Here is a 21,112-nt window from a genome sequence, read left to right as displayed (position 1 = left end):
AGAAGAGGAGGAAGAGAAGGAGGAGGAGGAGAAAAGACCACCATTGGCCAAAAGATTAAATGCTACTAAGGAACTCCTATCTTACATTTTCTATCCTACCAGATATTCTAAGAGTACTTAATGTAGTATGGAACTGTGGACATCAGGATTACTGAGTATCTTTTGCTTTCTTAGGCCCAATGTTGTAATAAATATTTCTAATATATATTTCAGGATTTATATAATGGAATATAAAAAGTGGCTTTCCACAAAAATTGTACGTGTATAGGTGTGTGTGTGCATATGTGTACACAAAAACGTATGCACATATGTATGTATACATTAACATTAAATTAACATATTTTGATTTCTCTGTTGAAATTGTTTAAATTTACTTTACCTTTTTATTGGTAAATTTGAAGCTACTATTAAGTTTTAGTGTAAATTTAGTTGTTATCTTTCATTATATCTCAAGATCTTTCAAAGTTACAGAGACCTTATAGTATAGAATCAATTTTGAGTCAATAGACCAGGAGTTGAAATCCAGTTTACTAACCATGTGACCCTAGGAAAGTGAGTTACCACACTCTCCATCACCCAATGCAAACATTTGCCTACTCTTTGATTCTTTTTTATTTCTTGGGTCCTGCCTGCCTGCCTGACTTCTCATTTACAAGTTATCCTTAGGATTTATATCTCATAATGTCTTAGAAATAAGAGGGGTCTGAAAGAACATCAGACACAATCTACTACTCAATGCAGAAGTTTGTTTGCCAACCTTCTTTGCATATAAACATCCGGGCTCTGCTTAAATATTTCAGTGACGGGGTCTTAGCTACTTTTCAAGTAGCTAAATATTCATTGTTTAGTGGTTCTAATTCTTCCAAAGTTCTCCCTTATGTACAGCTGATACGTGCCTTCTCTGTGCCATGAATTGTCTGCCTGCCTTGATCGGCTCACTTTCTTATTCTGACCTACAATGCTTGATTGAATCCCCACCCAATACTCCTTGCTATCCTGATTCCTAATCCATAAATCCATTTTGAAAGATGGATCTGGAATAGCTTCCCAGGGGTTAAACCATACTATGCCTGTCATCTACTGTTCTCTCAGATTTGTCTCCATTCTCCCTGTTCTAGCAACTTGTTCCGTACCAGCAGGCACCAAAGGTTCAGCTGCTGACACATGGAATTCATATCTTCTTGCCTGTATGATAGGTATAGATTGCTGCAATCTCATTGTCTACATGGCAGTCTGTGTGCATTGTTACATTACTAAGTGATTAGCTTGTAAACACCTTGTTTTAATTGATGCCAAGATAATGAACTGGTTAGAAATAATTTAGTAATTTTCTGAAATCATCTCAATAGTCAGTGCTTTTTGGTACTATGAAATATGAGCGGGGGTCAATAAATGTTTGATAATTATTAGTATTTAGCATAATTGTGAAAAATTATTAATTTAGAAATATTCACTAAACTTTCATCATATATGTGGAAATATTGCAGGCTTTGTAAAATTGGTTTAAGAAACATTTCAATATGCAAGTAGAACTGGGATGGTCACTTTTAGGTAATGGATGGGAAAAATTAGTTTTTAATTAATTTACTCATTCATTAATTCAACAGGTATTTAATGATCATCTACTATGTGTGGGGACCTATAACTTACAAAACAGGGTCTCTGTCTTTAAAATATATACAGTCTAGTTTAGGAGGTATAAACATATGAACATCTACACTATAAGTGAGTAGTGATTATTTCTCTTAGTATATCAGATATTGGCAATGAACAGCTAGTAATGTTAACGAACTCTTTTTCTTCTTTGGCTATCATGGTATGGTGAACAAATTGTTCGACTTAGAATTCTCCTGACTGGTACAAACTGTGCCTCCAAGAGTTTGCAGTTGTGTGGCCACAGTCTTAATCTTCATGAGCCTCATTTTCCTCATTTGTGAAATTAGGCTAACGATATTTGTAGTATTTGTGCATTTTTTTTTTTGCTGTACATTTGTACATTGTTTTGTTGTGGGGCTTAAATCAGATAATCTATGCAAAACTTTGAAGCAATATGTAAATGCATGATATCATCATCACTATTATCATTACCATCACTATCATCACCATCATCATTATCATCATCTGCCTCCTCCTCTTCCACCTCATCATCATTACCGTTATCACCATCATCATCCTCCTGGTAAAGAGTTTCAGAATTACCATGGCTGAAAAATTCATCACTCTATGGTAGCCAATTTCATAATAAGTTTCTCTAAACCTAGCTAGGCTGGTAAGTGGGTGACAAAATCACAGTTAAATCTGGAAGGGACCTTAGCAGCTATCTAGCCCAACTACTTCTTTTTACATCTGAAGAAGCTAAGGCAAGAGTCATGAAGTGACTTCAAATTTACTCATGTCTGAGGCGGAATTTCAACCCAGGTCCTCTGACTCTCCAAACAGCACTGTTTCCATTGTACTACTAGGATTTTCTGATTGGAAATACAAGTTATGATGGTTTATGAGTAGTTGTTGCTTTTTCACTATCAGAAAAGCTCTTCATAATTTAGTTGCTGACTATAACTTGCATTTATATAGCACTTTAAGGTTAGTGAAATTCTTTGCATCTGTTATCTCATTTAATCCACACAACTCTATGAAGTAGGTGCTATTATTATCCCCCATTTTATAGTTGGTTAAACTAAGGTGACCTGTCCAATGTCATATAACTGAGCGTCTGAAACATGATTTGAACTAAGGTTTTTCTGACTGTATCCAACTTTCTATGCACCGCACCACTAGCTGGATTTGAGGAATCCACTGACTCTAATTGTGGTAGCTCTTCCCCATTCTATAAATGCCACGTGCTTTTTGAGAGTTACATGGTTAAGATAATATAGGTTCTAATCTTCTGATAGGAGTGATCTTCTCTATATATGCACTGAAGAACTGCTTAATAAAAGCTCTTGAGGATATATGAATAAATGGGCAATTTCCCCATTCATTTCCCCCCAATAACTTGGAGATAAATTAATGTGCCATGGGAACAAATAAGTAAGTGGGAACCATGCTTCATGTCTGGTTGTCTTCCTCAGATTTACTTTTTCTGGAACTACTCTAATTTCAACAAAATAACAAATAGCAACCCATCTAATCATTCCCATAAGTGTAGTATTTAGTGCCACTTAAAACATACTGTACATAGCATTCTGTAATCCACCTTGATAGAGTAATTTTGGCAAGGGGCTTTTTTAGAAGTGGTTTTCTGTTTATCACGTTCCTATTTCATGAGGTTTTCAAGAAAGAGGGGTTACAAGCTCGACTGACTCACAACCAGCAGAAATTTTATTGCCAGTCTTTTTAGTAGTTTTAACTGGTACTTATCCCAGAGGGATATACACTAAAAGACAGATGTTTGTTGATTCCTTTTTCTTTTTCCTTAGGCTGGAAATTTCCATTTATGACTCAAATGTAACTCATGTTCTGTATAATTATGGTCTATAAGATGCTTAAAGGATGTACCCTTATCACTTAGCCTCTTATAAGTCTCCATGGCATGAGTAATTCAAGGTGTGCCTGTTAAATTCAGAACAGAGAGAATGAATGTCATTTAAAGTAGTTGCAACTTAAAACTACCATCTCCTCCAGGGTTTTCTCTTTAAATAGGGCATTTTGTAAAAATAAAGCAAATTTCTCTCTGAATTCATTCAGATAAAAAACATTTGTTATTTTTTTATCAGCAATAGAGGTCTACTTGGCACCCATTAATCTGGTTCAATCTAGAGTTTAATAGAAAAATGGCCACATAATAAAAAAGAAACCAGTAACAATTTTAGGTTTCTTGTTCAATATCAGAGGCCAGACTACCAGTTGTTTACCCCAGATTATGTCTTTCCAAATCGAAGGAAAGAATATTTTGGCAGCAACATGTGGAGATTATATTTTTGTTCCCTACATGTCTTGCTTACCTCCTATAATTCTACGTTTTTCACCACAGGAGGATAATGACATCATCTATTTAAATATATTTTCAAAATGATTCCCCCCCAAATCGAGGTTCTTCTCTGTCAATCATATAAGATATAAACCACCAAGAACTGTTCATGTTGAAATCAAAGGTAATTCAGTGCAAATGCCTAAACTAGTGTCACACCTTCTAAGAAAGTAGATACATAGAAGGGTACTGGAGATATAAAATCATTCTTAAAAAGAAAAAAAAAGATAAATTTTATAAAATAATTCCTTTCAAAATGGCCTACTATCTATCAGTATAGAATCAAGTTTAGGAGGAAACACTGATCTATAACACTAATAATAACTACAGTAATAGCTAGCATTTATATAGTGCTTTCAGGGCAGCTAGGTGGCACAGTGAATAGAGCACTGGGTTTAGAGTCTGGAAGATCTGAATTCAAATTTGACCTCTGACACTTACTAGCTGTGTGACCCTGGGCAAGTCACTTAGCCCTGTTTGCCTCAGTTTCCTCATCTGTAAAATGAGCTGGAGAAGGAAATGGCAAACCACTCCAGTATCTTTGCTGAGAAAATCCCAAAAGGGGGTCACAAGGAGTTGGACACGACTGAAAAATGACTACTGAGGAAAAACAAAAAACACACTAGAGTGAAAAAGTTTAGAGCAGAAATAGAATTGTCTCACTGGACTTCGAACTTTGACTATTAGTTTTTTGTTGTTGTTTTTTGTTGTTGCTTTCAGGTTCGCAAAACACATTATTAATATTATCTCATTTGATCTTTATAACCTAAGAAGGTAGATACTCTTATGATCCCCATTTTCCAGATGATGTAACTGAAGCAGACAAGGTTAAATGACTTACCCAGGGTCACATGGCTAGTAAGAGTCTGAGGCCAAATTTGAACTTAGATCTTCCTGACTCCCAATTTAGCACTGTGGTATCTATCTGCCTATGTGCTGTATATTATACCTACAATAATTAATAGTAATACACCTATAATAATAATTGACCTTTATATAGCTCTATGAGATTTGAAAGACACTTCTGTCACAGTCTTGTAAAGTGGTAGTAAAGTATCATTATGGCCATTTTACAGATTAAGGAGTCTTAGACCCTGAAAGGTCTTGCTCAATGGTCACATATTCAATAAATATCTGAAACATGATTGGTATGCAATTGTTTTGGTCTATCACTCTTCCAACTATAATTACCAACTGCCTCTTACATGTATTTAATATCATAGAATCATAAGTTCACACATTTAGAACATTTACAAATGAGGAAATTGAGATGCAAAGTTTGTCCCCAGGTAGTAAGTATCAAGCTTGAGATTTGAACCCAGACCCTTTAACTTCCTAGCCAGCCCTATTTGTCCTGGAAAATGAACACTTTGGTAGGTTCACATTAAAATTTAGTTTAAATGTTATTATACATTTAATGAATGGCTTAAGGTGTAAAACACTTTCTAGAATCACGTATCTACATAGCTATTTATATCATAGTAGTCTGCAATAAAATGGTTAATAGCGTCGATACCTTCCAACATCATAATACATCTTTAAAACTAATACCTTGAAGTTGAATGGAAGGAATACATACCTGTCCACATACACGGCTTCCATTGATAACAATGTTTAACGGACTCAAGTGCTCCTAAATTTATTTTTTACTTCAATATCAACAAACACACCTTTGCAACAAGAAATGAATTTCAGTTGTTTTTGATTAACTCTGAAGAATCCAGAAAATTCAGCTAAATCTGCAAGCACTAAAAATAATTAATTTTCATGAAGCTTCAGATTTGTCATCTGCCAGATCTAAATGTTGAAATAATTTTGTGTCCTATCTCTTTTTGTTCTAAAACCCTTCATAGCCATATACTCAGAAGATGAATGACAGGTGTGTGTGTGTGTGTGTGTGTGTGTGTGTGTGTGTGTGTGTGTGTGTGTAGGGGAAGTTAGTTGGGGGACAACTCCTTAGCTGAACTGAATCGTTTCTAGGAATCAAGAAGAAAATATTTTCATTCCCCCACCGCTACCTAACATTCAAGAAACAATTGCAAAGGGCATTCTAAAGTAACTGTGAATATTCTGAAGTTTACACACACACACACACACACACACACACACACACACACACGAAGAAGCTACAATAAATATTTGTTCAATTGATTTAAATTATATGGAATTTAATGTCTCAATATTATACAGATGCATTGTTTTATGAAAGCAAAAAAAAATCAACAGTGGAGCATATTAGTTCTTGCTAATAAAATGCAAGTAGCAACTATACCAATTGACAGGATTGCTGGGATAAAATACATAACTGAAGATACCTTAAGGATAGAAGAAGAATGAGAAGGGGGAGAAGGGACTACCCAGTAGATTTCTCTATGGGGAAACATTCTCTCACTGAATATCCTACAAATCAAACCCATACACAAAGGGAGTAGTCAAGAATCCATCACTAAAGTAGTCATGCGGATCCTTGCAGACAACGGAGAAAAATTACAAATGATGGTGAACACGCAAAATTTCAATTCGAAATTTCCTGTGACCGTTCATGAAGTTTTTCAGTTTATTTACATTACAGGGAATTCAGAGGTCCCTCGGAGGCAAACAGTTCTGGGGAAAGAGCCCACCAACATGTATAATGTGGGGCAGAATATCAGCAGTAGCTTGATGCCATCCCTGAGCAGTACCCAGGTTAATATCTCAAGCAGCTGTCCTGATCTCTGTGGTCTAAGCTTTTAACTAACTTTAATTAAATAGAACCTTTGGTGTACAAGGGTGCATATGCCTTGGATATGAATAAAAGAAACAAACAGCCGAGCCTGGCATATGGTTGCACACACATGCATCATTTGATTTTGATTTTGATTTTTTGCAAGTATATTTTAACATTCATGAGGGGCGAAAAAGATTAGAGCAGAAATAGAATTGTCTCGCTGGACTTCGAACTTTGACTATTAGAGTTTCCTTCTATCATCCCTATCACTGAAACCAGTATTAAAAACACTATAAGTCTTAATTGTCAGACATACAATCTGCAATGTTTAAATGGACCCTGTGGATTTTGGTCTGCAACCAAACCAATCAGTTACAAGCTATTTTTCTCTTCTGTTAGATGTTCGGCTGTAATATTTGCATAAATGTTACCGTGCTGTCCGTCTTTTAACTTTCACTCAATTAATTATGCTTCCAGCCCCCTGCTGATGGACAAAAATGAGACTTCATCTGCAAATAGCTTCAGCAGTTTACAGCTTATTAAATGCCAAAATCTAGTTAAGACAGTTTAAGAATTCTCATGTCAGGCATTTCAACATGCCAGTTTTAACACAAAACTCTTATTAAAAAAGTGAACCCACTACCCCAAGTCAGGAAAAACAAAAAAACAGTGGTCTAAAGGTAATGAATAGATGAGAATTTATACAGATTGTGTACTTAGCATATGTGGCATCCTCTGAGCATACTTTAATTGGATCACCTAATAACAAAAACCCAGCAAAGACTACCAGTTGATAAGAAAATGGTCTCTACAAATTACACACAGCTTTTTTTTCTGGGCTATCACCTTTTATAATTTATATAAAAGTCTGTGCAAATTCTACAACAAGAAGATTAATGGGTGTTATATACTCAAGGATTCTTTAAAAAATAACTTTTCTATTACTCTGTGTGACAGGTTTTACATATTGCATCAAGCATCTGGTACATTAGTTTTCTACTCCATTGTGAGCTGCTATACTTGATTCCTGCCGCTTCACATTCTTTCTTGATTTAAACCAGAAAAGAGGAGATAACATGGCATACATGAGAGAGGCAAATGGCCATACATGAAAAGAATTTGTGTTTGAATATAAATGGAGTGAATCAGTGATTGACCGTTTGACCCATGGAACATGGCCTTCCAAGTTTTCTCGCACCTAAAAATCAGATAAAACTAAGAATTCATAGGAAAGTTATTATTGATGAGTTTCAGTTACTTATATTTAATGCACAAAGGCTGAACCAAAATGTTTTATAATAGCCTAAACCAGGGGTGGGGAACCTGCGGCCTCAAGACCACATGTGGCCCTCTAGGTCCTCAAGTGCAGCTTTTTGAATCCAAACTTTACAGAACAAATCCCCAAAAGGATCTGAAGTTTGGATTCAGGCAAAGGGCCACACTTGAGGGCTTAGAAGACCACCTGTGACCTCGAGGCAGCAGGTTCCCCACCCCTGGCCTAAATTATATTTGTCTTATTTTGTTTTCATTGTTTATTATCATTCATTGAAAAGTGAGACAGTGGATCAGAACATCTCAGAGTTGGATGATTTCTACTATATTTTAAAGTCATGTGGTAGGAGATTTGACATTTAGTGCAAATACCCGCCATTTGCAGGAAAAAAAAAAACCTTTATAAAATTGTTGATATGTAGTTTAACTTGCTTTTGCTTGAACATTTCCAATGTTTGGTAACTAAGTCACAAAATAGTATATTCTGGTTTAGAATGGTTCTAATCTAATCTAACCAGAAAGTCTGGTTTGTTGGGTGGTTTTTCTGAAGAATTGCAATTTCTCAAGAGATATTTCATGGGGAAAGAGAATCTGTCAGGAAAGCCACACAATTCAATATCCATTTATTAAGCAATTTGACAACTGCAGAGCACTGTCCTAATTGCTGGCATAGATACAAAAATAAAACATAGTTCTTTCCCTCAAGTAGCTTGGAACCTTTTTTGTTTTGGTTTGGTTTTTCCTACTCAAAGGTTTTGAGGATCACACAAGTACAAGGAAAATGGATATGGAAGCAAAACAGGATGGATTGGAGAGAGGACAGGCTGGAGGCAGGGACACTAGTTAGAAAACTATTGCAATAGTCCAAGTGAGTGGTAATGTCAAGCTGGACAAGGTTAGCACCAGTGGAAATAGAAAGAGGGGGAGGAAGACAAGGGTTATTGATGAGGTAGAAGGAACAAATCTTGATAATTGATTGAATGTGCAAGGTGAGGGAGAAGGAAGAGTCAAAGTTGACATAGGATTCAAGCCTGAGTAACTAAGTGATCGATCATGCCATTGAGAAAAAAAAATCAAGAAGTCAAGAGGAGGAGTAGGCTTTAGAGGAAAGATAATAAGTTTGCTTTCAGACACGTTGGATCTTGATTTATTCAGTCTTCTAAGAAGTTTTGCAATAAAAGGGAGGAGAATGATAGTAGCTCAGGAGTTCTAAGAGCCAAGGAAAAATCTTTAAAGCATGACAAGAACTGAGGGTATTTGTAGGCAGATGGGAAGGAATCATTATATAGAGAATGAAGAGAGCAGCTCACATTTATATGGCACTTTAAGGCTTAAAAGGGCTTTCCTCACAACACCTCTGTGAGGTATACAGAATAAACGTTATTATCCCCATTTTATAGATAAAATTGATGTAGAGTAAGGTTGTGATTTGTCAATCTTCACACAGATGGTGTCTCAGACTTGTACACAAACACTAAATCTCTGATTCTAAGTCCAGTATACTTTCTACTATGCTATCAATCAGTCAATTAAATCCACAAACATTTATTAAGCATGGGCTGTGTGACAGTGACTTGTGCTATGTGATGGAGATACAAAGAAATCAATGAAACAGCCCTGCCCCCAAGGAGTTTACACTCTAACTGGGGTGATTACATGCACAAGTATTTTAAAGTACATGAAAAACAAGCATATATAAAGTATACACGCAGGTTGTAAAAACAATGTTACTTGCAGCTACTGTGGCTGTGTAAGGTCAGTAACATCATTAGACAGGAGGGCTGCTAGCACAGATTCTTTGATCTGCTTTTCTAAGGAAAACAACTTTAAGGGGCTTACAATCTCACTTTAATCAAACACACATATATCACTCACTTAGTTCAGGGGGAAAAGCCAGCACCCCAGACGTCAGAGAGAATACAAACAGAAATTACAAGCAGAAATTATAAATAGAGCAAAATAACACAAATCGGCAGACAGGGCTTCTGTTTGTCCATAGCAATGCAGAGAGCAAACCAGAGAGAGAAGCACCAACATCCGGGTTTTCAAAGATGGGGGAGAGGTGCAGGGAGGAGGGGGCTCCTTAAAGCTACCCAGAGTCTCATCTGGCCAAATCACAGGAACACCCTTCCAATGTGTGAGTCTCAAAGCAAAATGCTAGCCTCAGAGTAAATATACACTTCTTCCAGGTCAGCCCACAGAGGGTGTCACAACTATGTGACAAACTCATGTGAGTTTGTGACTTAAGCAGGTCATTAAAGACTTGATTAATCAAAGACTTTTTGATTCAAACAAAGGCAAATCTCAATCAAAGGCACTTGATTACATTAGTGCTGAGAAGAACTAGAACTCCAAAAGAAAAAAGAGCAAAACAAAAAGTCCCACTTTGCTTGCCATTACACAGGTGGTGCAGTAGATTAGAGCACTGGACTTGGAGGCAAGAAGATCTGAGTTCAAATCTTGTACCAGAGGCTTACAAACTGTGTACCCCAGGGCAGGTAATTTAACTTCTCTCAACCTCAATTTCCTGTTTCATCATCTCTTAAGATGAGGATAATAATAGTAGATTCCTCACAGAATTGTAAGGATCATATGAGATAGCACATGTGGACTTTGCAAACTTTAAAGTACTATATGAATTCTAGCTATTATATAAAATAAATATGAGGGTAATTTGTTTGGGGGGTAAGTACTAGTGCCTGGGGGAGGAGGGCAAGAAATGCATCATGTAGGACATAGTGTTTTAATAGAAATCTGAAGAAAATATGGGATTCTAAAAGGAGACATAAGGGTGGAGTGCATTCTAGGCATGGGAGGTAGGGGTGGCCTATTCAATTGAACAGAGATCAGATAAAAGACTACTGTGGGAGAGGAACAGTAAAACAGTGAGTTGGGCGGCAGCATAGAGTATAGGAAGAGGAGTCATGCTGTTATGGCTAGAATGGTAGGCTTGCAGTACTCTAAAAGACAAGAAAAGGTATTTGTGTTTACTCTGTGGTATAGGTAAAATGACTTTCTTCTTGTTCCTCAATCATCACTTCCATCTTCTGTCTCCACCCCTTTGCATAGGCTAAATAAATTGTGCCTGAAAATCACTCTGTCGTCACCTCCACCTCTTAGAAAACTCAGTTTCCTACAAAGCTCATTTCAAGCATAATACTGCCTCTCAAGATGTATCAGGCAGAGACGATAGTTCATACCCTAAGGTCTTGGGAATGGGAAGAGATAGAATAAGAGACTATTTTTGCAAATGCCTAGGGATAGCTTTTCCTCTGTAACAGGAAAGAAACAAGAGAGAAAAGTTTGGAAGTGTGAAGGAGAGGAATTAATTTAGGTTTTTTTTTTTAAAAAAGAATACTGAGGACCTACTATCTACAAGGCACTTAGTTGAATGGTTACAACAAGTAAAGCAGCAATTGAGATAATTTGCTGGGAATATAAAAGACCAAGAACACAATTGGAGCCTTGAGGAGAAAGGAAAACTTCTGGAATAGTTGGTCAGTTGTGTATGACTCTTCATGATGTCATTTAGGTTTGTTTTTATTTTTTGTTGTTTGTTTGTTTTGGCAAAGATCCTGGAGTGGTTTGTCATTTCCTTCTCCAGCTCACTTTACAGATGAGGAAACTGAGGCAAACAGGGTCAAGTGATTTGCCCAGGCCAGATTTAAACTCAAGTCTCCCTGACTCCAGGTCTGGCACTCTATCTGCTACACCACCTCTTTGAGTAATGTCGCAGGCAATGAATAAGAGGAGAATGTAAGAATGCCCAACTGTCCATGCAGGTTCGTTTAAGGTTGTATGACCTAAGTGAGTCATGGATGAAATAACTGAAATGTCATGAGTTTCTTTAGCAAAGCTCAGCAGCAATAGGAAGGAACAGATCAGTCCAAGTTACCTGAGATTAAATCTTTGCAGAGTGCGATGAGCACGTGAAAAGCACGAAGCTGTATAGAGTCCCTAACAAACAATTGAAGTGGCTGACCATGGAGAGAGGACTGACAAAGAAGTCAAGAAAGGGTGGAGTGAAAGGCAAGGACTGGAAGAATTGGAAAGGTCCAATAAACTAGAGGTCATAGCAAAGATTAAGATCCACTTTATTATGCGGAAAAGAATAGAAGACATAGAAGGAGAGGAGGATTTTGTCAGTGTAAAATTTCAAAGATGAGGATATTGGGCTTTATCCAGTGCTGGGTGATGATTTGTTGTAGGTTGTGGCTTTACAGGTGGGTAGCTAAAGTGGAGATGAGATAGAAGCCATTGTCAGTCATTAAATAAATCTTTATTTTTTACTCTATGCTAGGCACGGTCCTAAGTTCTGAGAATAACTAATGATAGAAAAAAGATTATATTTCTGGGAATGTTGGATTGGTTTTGATTTCATTATTAAGGGAAGTTTTACCAGATTTTTCCTGTCACAGGAAGTTCAAGTTAGGTTCTTCGGGTAATTGATAATCAGCGTCTCATTTGAAGGGGTTTTTTTTTCTTTCAACATGATGACATATAGTATGGCATTTTACTGTATTAGATTATGTTGACAAATTGTGTCATGTTTACATTCTCTTGTTATAAGCTAATGTGATGGAGTTGAACATGACGATTCGTGACAGAAATGTCAGGGATTTTTTTTTAAAATGAAATTTCTGTCTGATCATATTCCAATTAGCAGCTTTCATAACAAATGCCCAAATTTGTGCTTGGCATTGGATCAAAAGCAAAATGTTTCATTGTTACTAATTGTGCTCTTTGAATGTGTTATTATGTGATTTGTTTTATCTGTTCTTCATGTCAACCATTTGGAAACAAACCTTAGCTATAAGCACAGCTATGAGAGTGACAAAGTAAGGTCTTTCCAATGTGTTGTGTACTAAGATGTCCTAGAGCTGCTGGTCAATGATAACCAAAGATGGCAAGGAAGGAAAGATGTGATATTTTACCTGAATAAACACAGTCTGTAACAAGAAAATCTACTTTGAGTCCCTTCTCATCTCTGGTGATCAATTAAATATTAATTGTGTCAGGGACTTGATCATGATTATTCCTCCACTGAAAATCAGCAGTCATCGATAATAAAATACTGAATAGTAAATCATGAAGGAATTGGGTTGGTCTTTCAAGCCTATAGAAGTTTAAGCTTTATTATTAGCAGCAATTTTAAATTGCAAACCAGTTGCACAAAATGAGGAGCCATTGATAAGGACTGAAAACAAAAAACAAACACAAAGTTGGGTTTTTTAAATTTGCTTTTTGTTTGTTTATTTAGCTTGCCGGGAGTCAGAGAAGGTGGTGAAAGGAAGGAGTGGTGATTGACTAATTTAAATCTGGGAATCCTCCCAAATTTGGGCCCTGAAGATCTCTTTTTGAAATTCACAGGTTATTCTGAGGGATAGTGATGGGAGAGTATGAGGCCTATGACCTATGAAATCTTTTCCTGCAACTCCTTAGGAGGACTCCCTAATGGAAAGAGAGTAGCATTGAATAAAGCTAGCCTTGATCAATAAACTAGTTAATGGCTCAGTCCTTTGCCTCCAGCCCTTTCCCACTCCATTCTGTCTTCTGCATAGCTGCCCAAGCAATTTCCTTACAATGCAGATGTGAACATGTCAATCTAACTCTCTCCTCCCACCCTCCACTCACATTCACACTCAAGAAATACCAGTCACTTCCTACTACCATGATTATTAAATATAACCTCTTCTGTTGGTCATCTGAAGTAAATAGGTGCTTAATTAGTCCTTCCTTCCCTCCTTTTTTCCTTCCTTCCTTCCTCCTCCCTCCCTCCCTCCCTTCCTTCCTTCCTCACTTTCTTCCTTCTTTCCTTCCTCACTTCCTTCTTTCCTTCCTCACTTCCTTCCTTCCTTCCTCTCCAAACTCCTTAAACATTATTTCCCTCCACACACTCCACAATCCCTAGGGGCTTATTTATTCCTCCTCACATGTTCCATCTCTCATCTCCTGGTCCTTGCACTAGGAATCCCCACCTCCCTCTTCTTGGAATGCTCACCCTCTACATCTCTGCTTCTTGGAATCCCTGGCTTCCTCTTGAAGTACCTTACCTTCAGTAAAGCTTCCTGATCCCCTCAGCTGATTGCCTTCCCAATCCAAGGTTACATTAATCTTTTTGACAGTGTCTATAGCTATAAATGCAGATGTTATATGGACCTTTGATTTTGCTTAAAATTTGCTTTTAAGTTTCTTCTAATTCTTATGCATTCAATTCATATAAGCTGTCAATTAGTAAATTCAAGATCTAGACTTGAGAATGTAAGAATTTCAGATCAGTAAGTAACTTAATCAATGAATGTCTCATCTCTCTTCTAAACTGACTACAGATTGCCTTTTTGGGGACTATAGCTGTAGATGTAGATGGTGTCCCCTGGACAAATATAAATTCCTTGAGGTTAGTGAATATTTCACTCTTGTCTTTGTACCCCAGTGTCTAGCACAATGCTTGGCACATAAAGTAAATGCTCATGAAAGAGCTGAGATGTTCTTTCACTGTAACAAATCCAGATGTTTTCTACTCTGCTTTTTGCAGTACTAATAGATAGGACACTCAAGTGGGAGACTTAGGAGAATAAATTGTTTTTCAGAGCATTTCTCAAAAACACTGTGGAAAAAGTCATGTACTCTACAGTTAGATCTAGCCCTGACCACAAGCATTGGAACCACAACATTTCTTAAATGCCTAAAGTGATTTCATGAGGCTCCTATGATTGATTACATGATCATACAACTCTAGGTTTAGAAATGGCATTTTACAAAATTGTGTTTTTTAAAAAAAAAATGAAAACAGTTTGTAAGATCGACGATATTAACCAGTTACAATTATTTTTGCCTGGTAAATATTAGAGAATATTTTTCTTATAAATACTTATTCTAATTCTGGGTTGCCCAGGATATTGGCAATGCATTTTATTTGAAAAGATATCTAAGCTATCTAAGCTACAAAACATGAAACTTCAACTAACCTTATTGTATAAAGATGCTGGTATTTGCATACTATTAGAAAGTCCTGAGCTTTCTAGTTGTTCTTCTGGGACCAGTGCTGGGTTTGTGGCAATCACCTTTGTGGGATTCTAAGTCCAGGGCTAGCAGTGAAATGGGGCCAAACAAATTAGAACAGTTGTAGCTTTGGTCAAAGGCAGTATGCAGAAGCAGCTATTAATGGTTTTCCTGCTCAACATTGGCCTCAAAGTTTTACTTTTTTGTACATTACTTTGGGGCCTCCATCATTTTTTTTTCATGCCTGATATGCCACTTTTCTCAGTAAAAGCACTGGTATTTGCAGCAGGTAGCATTTGTTCTTGTGGTACAGTGGTTCTCTAGGTCCTCAAGTGTGGTCCTTTTACTGAATCCAAAATCCAAAAATCCAAACTGGATTCAGTCAAAGCACTGCACTTGAGGGTCTGGAGGACCACATGTGGTACAATGGAGAGAGTGCCACACCTGGATTCAGAAAGACTCATCATCCTAAGTTCAAATCTGGCCTCAGACACTGGCTGTGTGACCCTGGGCAAGTCACTTAACCCTGTTGGCCTCAGTTTCCTCATCTGTAAAATGAGCTGGAGAAGGAAATGGCAAAACTACTCCAGTATCTTTACCAACAAAACCCTAAGTAAGGTCACTAAGAATTATATACGATTGAAATGACTGAACAGAAACAACTATTTGCAACTTAAGCCTCCTTACAAGACAGAAGGCATATCACAGCAAGCAGCACTTTCGCAGGAGAAAAAACAGCTATCCGTATCAGGAAGAAACAAGAACATAGCCTGCCTGATTCACTGCACCAGTTAGCAATAGACAATGTAGGAACTGATAAGCATGGTAATTTAATCCATTCAGAGTCTGCTAGGTGATTTTCTTAAAAGAGAAAACAACAGCTAATTGCAGCTAACAGCCCCCCAAAAGGCAATCTGTAGTCAGTTTAGAAGAGAGATGAGACATTCATTGATTAAGTTACTTACTGATTTGAAATTCTTACATTCTCAAGTCTAGATCTTGAATTTACTAGTTGACAGCTTACATGAATTGAATGCACAAGAATTAGAAGAAAGTTAAAAGTATATTTTAAGCAAAATCAAAGGTCCATATAACATTAGACTGTACGCTCTTTGAGGGCAAAGAATGTCTCTTTTTGCCTTTGAATCCCACAATGCCTCCTATATAGAAGATACTTGATAAGTGTATGTTGATTTTGATGGAAAATGAGGTGGTATAATTAGAGGTGATCAGAGAGACACTATACCACAAGAACAAAGGACACGTACGTAACGTAAATAATATATTTCCTTAGTCATGGTACTGTGGAAGACACCTTTCCTTACTCTATTTTTTTTGCATCATTTAATGTAAATTTTCAAAAGTACATTTTATTCAGGATTATATTCAACTTTGCTGCATAGATTTGCAGTTTCATGTACAATCATCTTTTTCATTGTACTATGTTATGGAAATGTTTGTTTTATTTCATAAATTAAAAATAAAATTTAAACATGCATTTTTACCAGATTTGGGGATATAAGCACTGCCTATGATCATTTGTGTCCCAGCCAGGGCTAGAACTAGATGCAATTGTAAACTTGGGCCAGGGGTGGGGAACCTGCGGCCTCAAGGCCACATGTGGCTCTCTAGGTCCTCAAGTGTGTGGCCCTTATACTGAATCCAAAATCCAAAAATCCAAACTGGATTCAGTCAAAGCACTGCACTTGAGGATCTGGAGGACCACATGAGGCCTTGAGACCCCAGGTCCCCCACTCCTGATTGGCAAAACCAACCAATGAAAAAAACAAACAAATATACAAAAAATTATAATTCCACCACTTTGCTTTTGAAAACAGAACTCTTTGTTACTAGTTGCATTCTCCAGCCTTCAGTTCCTAAAGTATGTAAGTCATTATCCATTATCCATTAGTCTTCCTTCTCATGGCAGTATTCTATGCTTCAGACGGACTCCCTCTTCTCCCTCATTTCCCACATGTAACAACAGTGTGGCTAGCAGCAGCTATTGGGGTGGAAGATCCAGCAAGGCCAGTAACAAGAGCTGCCAGCATAGGTTCTTTTGATCCGCTTTACTAAGGAAAGTAAATTTAAGGGGTCAACGATCTCACTTTAATTAAACGTTCAAATATCATTCACTTAGTTCAGAAGGAAAAGACAGCACCCTGAACTTCAGAGCAAATAAAAACAAATTACAAACATACATTATATGAACAGAGCAAATAAACATGAATCAACAGACAGGCCTCTTATCTGTCTGACCAAATCACAATAGTTACCAAAGAACCAATGGGTCTGGGTTAGCAAATCCAGTGTGTGTATGAGGGAGGGGGGTGGGCAGCTAAAATGGCTTGCCCAGAGTCACCCGCCACTCTCCCACTGAGTGAGGGCCCCACAAAGGAAAAACACCAGTCTCTAAGTTTATATACGCTGTTCAGGGTCAAGGGGAGTCACAACATGTGACTCAAACCCACATGGCCTAAAAGCTTCTGGCGCCCAAACGTGTGACTCAAACCCACATAAACTAGGCTTTCCCTTGAGTCAGGGAGGTCATCAAAGACTCCTAATTTAATCAAAGAAACAGAGGCCAGACTCATCAAGGCCAATTGATTAAATAAGTGCTTCAAAAGAGAAAACAGTAAAAAAAAAAGTCCCACCTTAATTAATATTATACCACAGAAAAAGGGGGAACTTTTGTCTCATTCCTTTAAAGTGTACTTTCCAACAGGCAGCAGCTAGCTAACATGATAAACGCGCCTATGTGGATACATTAATGATAGGAAAGTATCCCTCCCATTCTGGCTAGACATTTTGTAAGTGATTTAAAAAAGTTAGCTATTTAATGTTTCTAGTGTTAGAGAAATCCAACACCATGGAAGGTTACTGAGAGAAGAAATTAGGACCACCCATGCTGGAAGTCATATATCCTCCTTTTTCATGTGGCCAAGCCTAAAGCAAGCTTTAGCTTCCTATTTTTGTTTATTACATGCTTGCTATAATGCCACATTGTTGCAATTTAATGGAAGCTCCCTGCACTTCCTTCTAACTTCCTGTCAGATCTTTCCCCTCTGATACCCTACTCATTCTTCCTATAACAGACAATAGACTTCTCCACAAAGATTCTCCTATGCTCCCAATAGGTAGTGATTCCCTCATCTATATCCATAGCACATTATCCTTTATACATGTATTATTGGCATTATAATTTGTATAACAGGTCTTTATGTATATGTCTTCCATTAAATTGTAAGTTCCTCAAGGGCAGGGAATATGTCTTATGAATCTCTCTGCTCTACTATCTAGCACAGTGAATTAATCACAATATTTGCTTAATAAATGTTTTTGTCAAGTGAGTCAATGACTTTAAATGAATAAACAATGATGTGAATGAAACTGAAGGAGAAAACATTAGTTTTATTAATTCACTAGGTGATAATTCAAAAATTACACATGGTGACAGAAGAAAGATGGAAAGGGCCTAGCAAAAATATCCCTATTATTTCAGCTATCTCCACAAAGCCTAGACATATCTTTTTTTTTTTTGAAGGGGGAAGTGAGGCAATTGGGGTTAAGTGACTTGCCCAGGGTCACACAGCTAGTAAGTGTTGAGTGTTTGAGGTTGGATTTGAACTCAGGTACTCTTGACTCCAGCTGCCCCAAGCCTAGATATATTCAAGGGACATTAATAGTAGCAGAAGTGGTTGCAAGGTTATGCAGAGCGTGATGCTAATTGGCTATAGATGACATCTTTACTTAGTCCCTGTGTTTTTCCTTGATCATGACAGCAGTTATACACTTGAATGTATGTATATATGTTTAGATGCATGTATACCTGTAGATATGAGTATATATTATGGTTTTTTATACATATAGGAAATCACCATGGAGAGCTTGCCTAAGAGTCAATCAAAGAGATGTAGGATCAAATTTGGGCTCTGACATGTAAGGGCTGTATGACTCTGGGCAAGGTACTTAAACTCCCATTTACCCCAGGTAACTCTCTATGGCTATAAGTTACTGACCACCCACCAGTCTGAACTGATAGAGTAATATTGCTCACTAGGTACCATTGACATCACAGCTTCACAAGTCTAGCTTTTCATTTAAACATATATGTATATGTGTATGTGTGTATATATTTACACATAGACACAATGCACATATATCTATATATAGTGACATTTGTGTGTGTACTTATATTTCATATATAAACATATGCATCTAATATGTGCATATGACTTTAATACTATAAATTCTTAAAGATAGATGCGTATTTATCTGTATACATACCTACACATACATGCACATACAGTGTCCTATTTTGTGTATACAGTCACATATCTGTCTATCTATCTATCTATCTATCTATCTATCTATCTATCTACCTACCTATCAATCCATCGATTCATCCATCCATCCATCCATCTATCTATCTATCTATCTATGTCTATCTATCTACATATATACAAAAATGCTTGTTTTTTTTTTTTTTTTACCATACCTGAGATATCACTATTCAAGGGAGCTCCTGGTCTGAATTCCTCTACCGCTACATAACACTACATAGCAACATAACAGCACATTATTGCAATTTCTGTTAGTGGTAATGAAATTAACTGCTCACCTATAAGAAAGTAAGGAGGAAGGAGATAAGGGGGTGGGTGACAGAAGGGAGGGCAGGTGGGGGAGGGGATAATCAGAATGCATACCATCGTGGGTGGGGGGTAAAGGAGAGATGGGGAGAAAATTTCGAACTCAAAATCTTGCGGAAATGAATTCTGAAAACTAAAAATAAATAAATAAATTTTAAAAAAAGAAAGAAAAAAAAAGAATTGCTCAGTGTCACATAAAATATAGTATCAGATTTGGTACTTGAACCCAGATGTTTCTGACTCTGAAGTTAGATTTCATGATGACCTCCGCCTCCCCCAATAGAGTGGTCTAAAAATATTTAAAGTTACCTCTAAATATAACACATTCCTATCACACTGAGCACAACCATACTAAAAACCCAGAAGAGATATCTCATACTTCCCCAAAAGATAATATTTTCCATAGCCACTTCAGAGAATCAGTGTTCACTCCATTCAAGGAACATATACCCCTGGGAGCTACTGTAAAATACAATTGTGTTGAGTGTATTTTTTCCTGTATGCCTTGTGAGCAAGAGTAAAGAGATGTTTACCTCTATTTTAGTCTCCATTTGCTTTGCACTGCTGTCACACCAAATCATATTCAATACATCACAGTAAAAACAAAACATCTTAGCCTCAGGACGCTTTTTTCCCTCCATCTTAATGGTGATGTTTTTCATTATTTTGTGTAGTAACAAAACATTATGGCGCTGGTGGAAAAAGTAAGCCTTGTGAAACATTTTAGCGCCTATTCATCTTAAACTAAAGTCTCCTCACATTTCAATAGGTCCCAATATTGCATTACAGAATTATGCAAATGAAGAAGGCATTTGAACCTGCGGAATGAACACTGAAGAAATGACTGTTATTACCGAAGCTGACTTGTAAGAGCATGTGACCAAAGGTACATATTCCATATTGTCATCATAATTTCTCAGTGTATTCTTTTAGTGATATGAATGGCTGTTAGGAGCAGGTATATCTGCTTCATTTCAGTTAAGATTATTGGTTAATACTGCTTTTTGTCAACAAACAGTGAACTATTGCTAATAAAGGAAAGGAAAAAAAAGTTAAAACCCTAAGTGTCAGTTATTGGGCCCCTAAAGAGTGTGCTGTAATGGTACCTATGTGGACTAATGAGTAAGATTCTTCCAGGCTAGTTTGATATGCTAACTGAAAATAGGCTGTACTGGTAACAGGAAAAATAATGTTCACTCTGTATATATCTGAGGTTGTAATTTTTTTAAAAAAATCTTTTTTGCCTGCTTATTAACTAAGGAGTAAAACTCAAGTTCCTTTGCCAAGTATACAATGCCCCTACACCCTAATGTCACTCTTTCTTTCTAAGTTTATATTATCATTCTCCTCTACATATTGCCCTACTCTCTGTCCCCAAAGGTAGCTGAGGCTTTTCCATCTTTGCTCATAGGAACTTTTTTGTTCATACCGTATTTGCATCTAAAATATATTCCTTTCTTTTCCCCTTGAATTTTTTCATGCTTTAAAGCCAGAATTCTCGATATTCCATGC

Source organism: Trichosurus vulpecula, chromosome 4 (genome assembly GCF_011100635.1).
Source record: "Trichosurus vulpecula isolate mTriVul1 chromosome 4, mTriVul1.pri, whole genome shotgun sequence".
NCBI lineage: Eukaryota > Metazoa > Chordata > Mammalia > Diprotodontia > Phalangeridae > Trichosurus > Trichosurus vulpecula.
Note: the sequence above shows the minus strand (reverse complement) of the source record.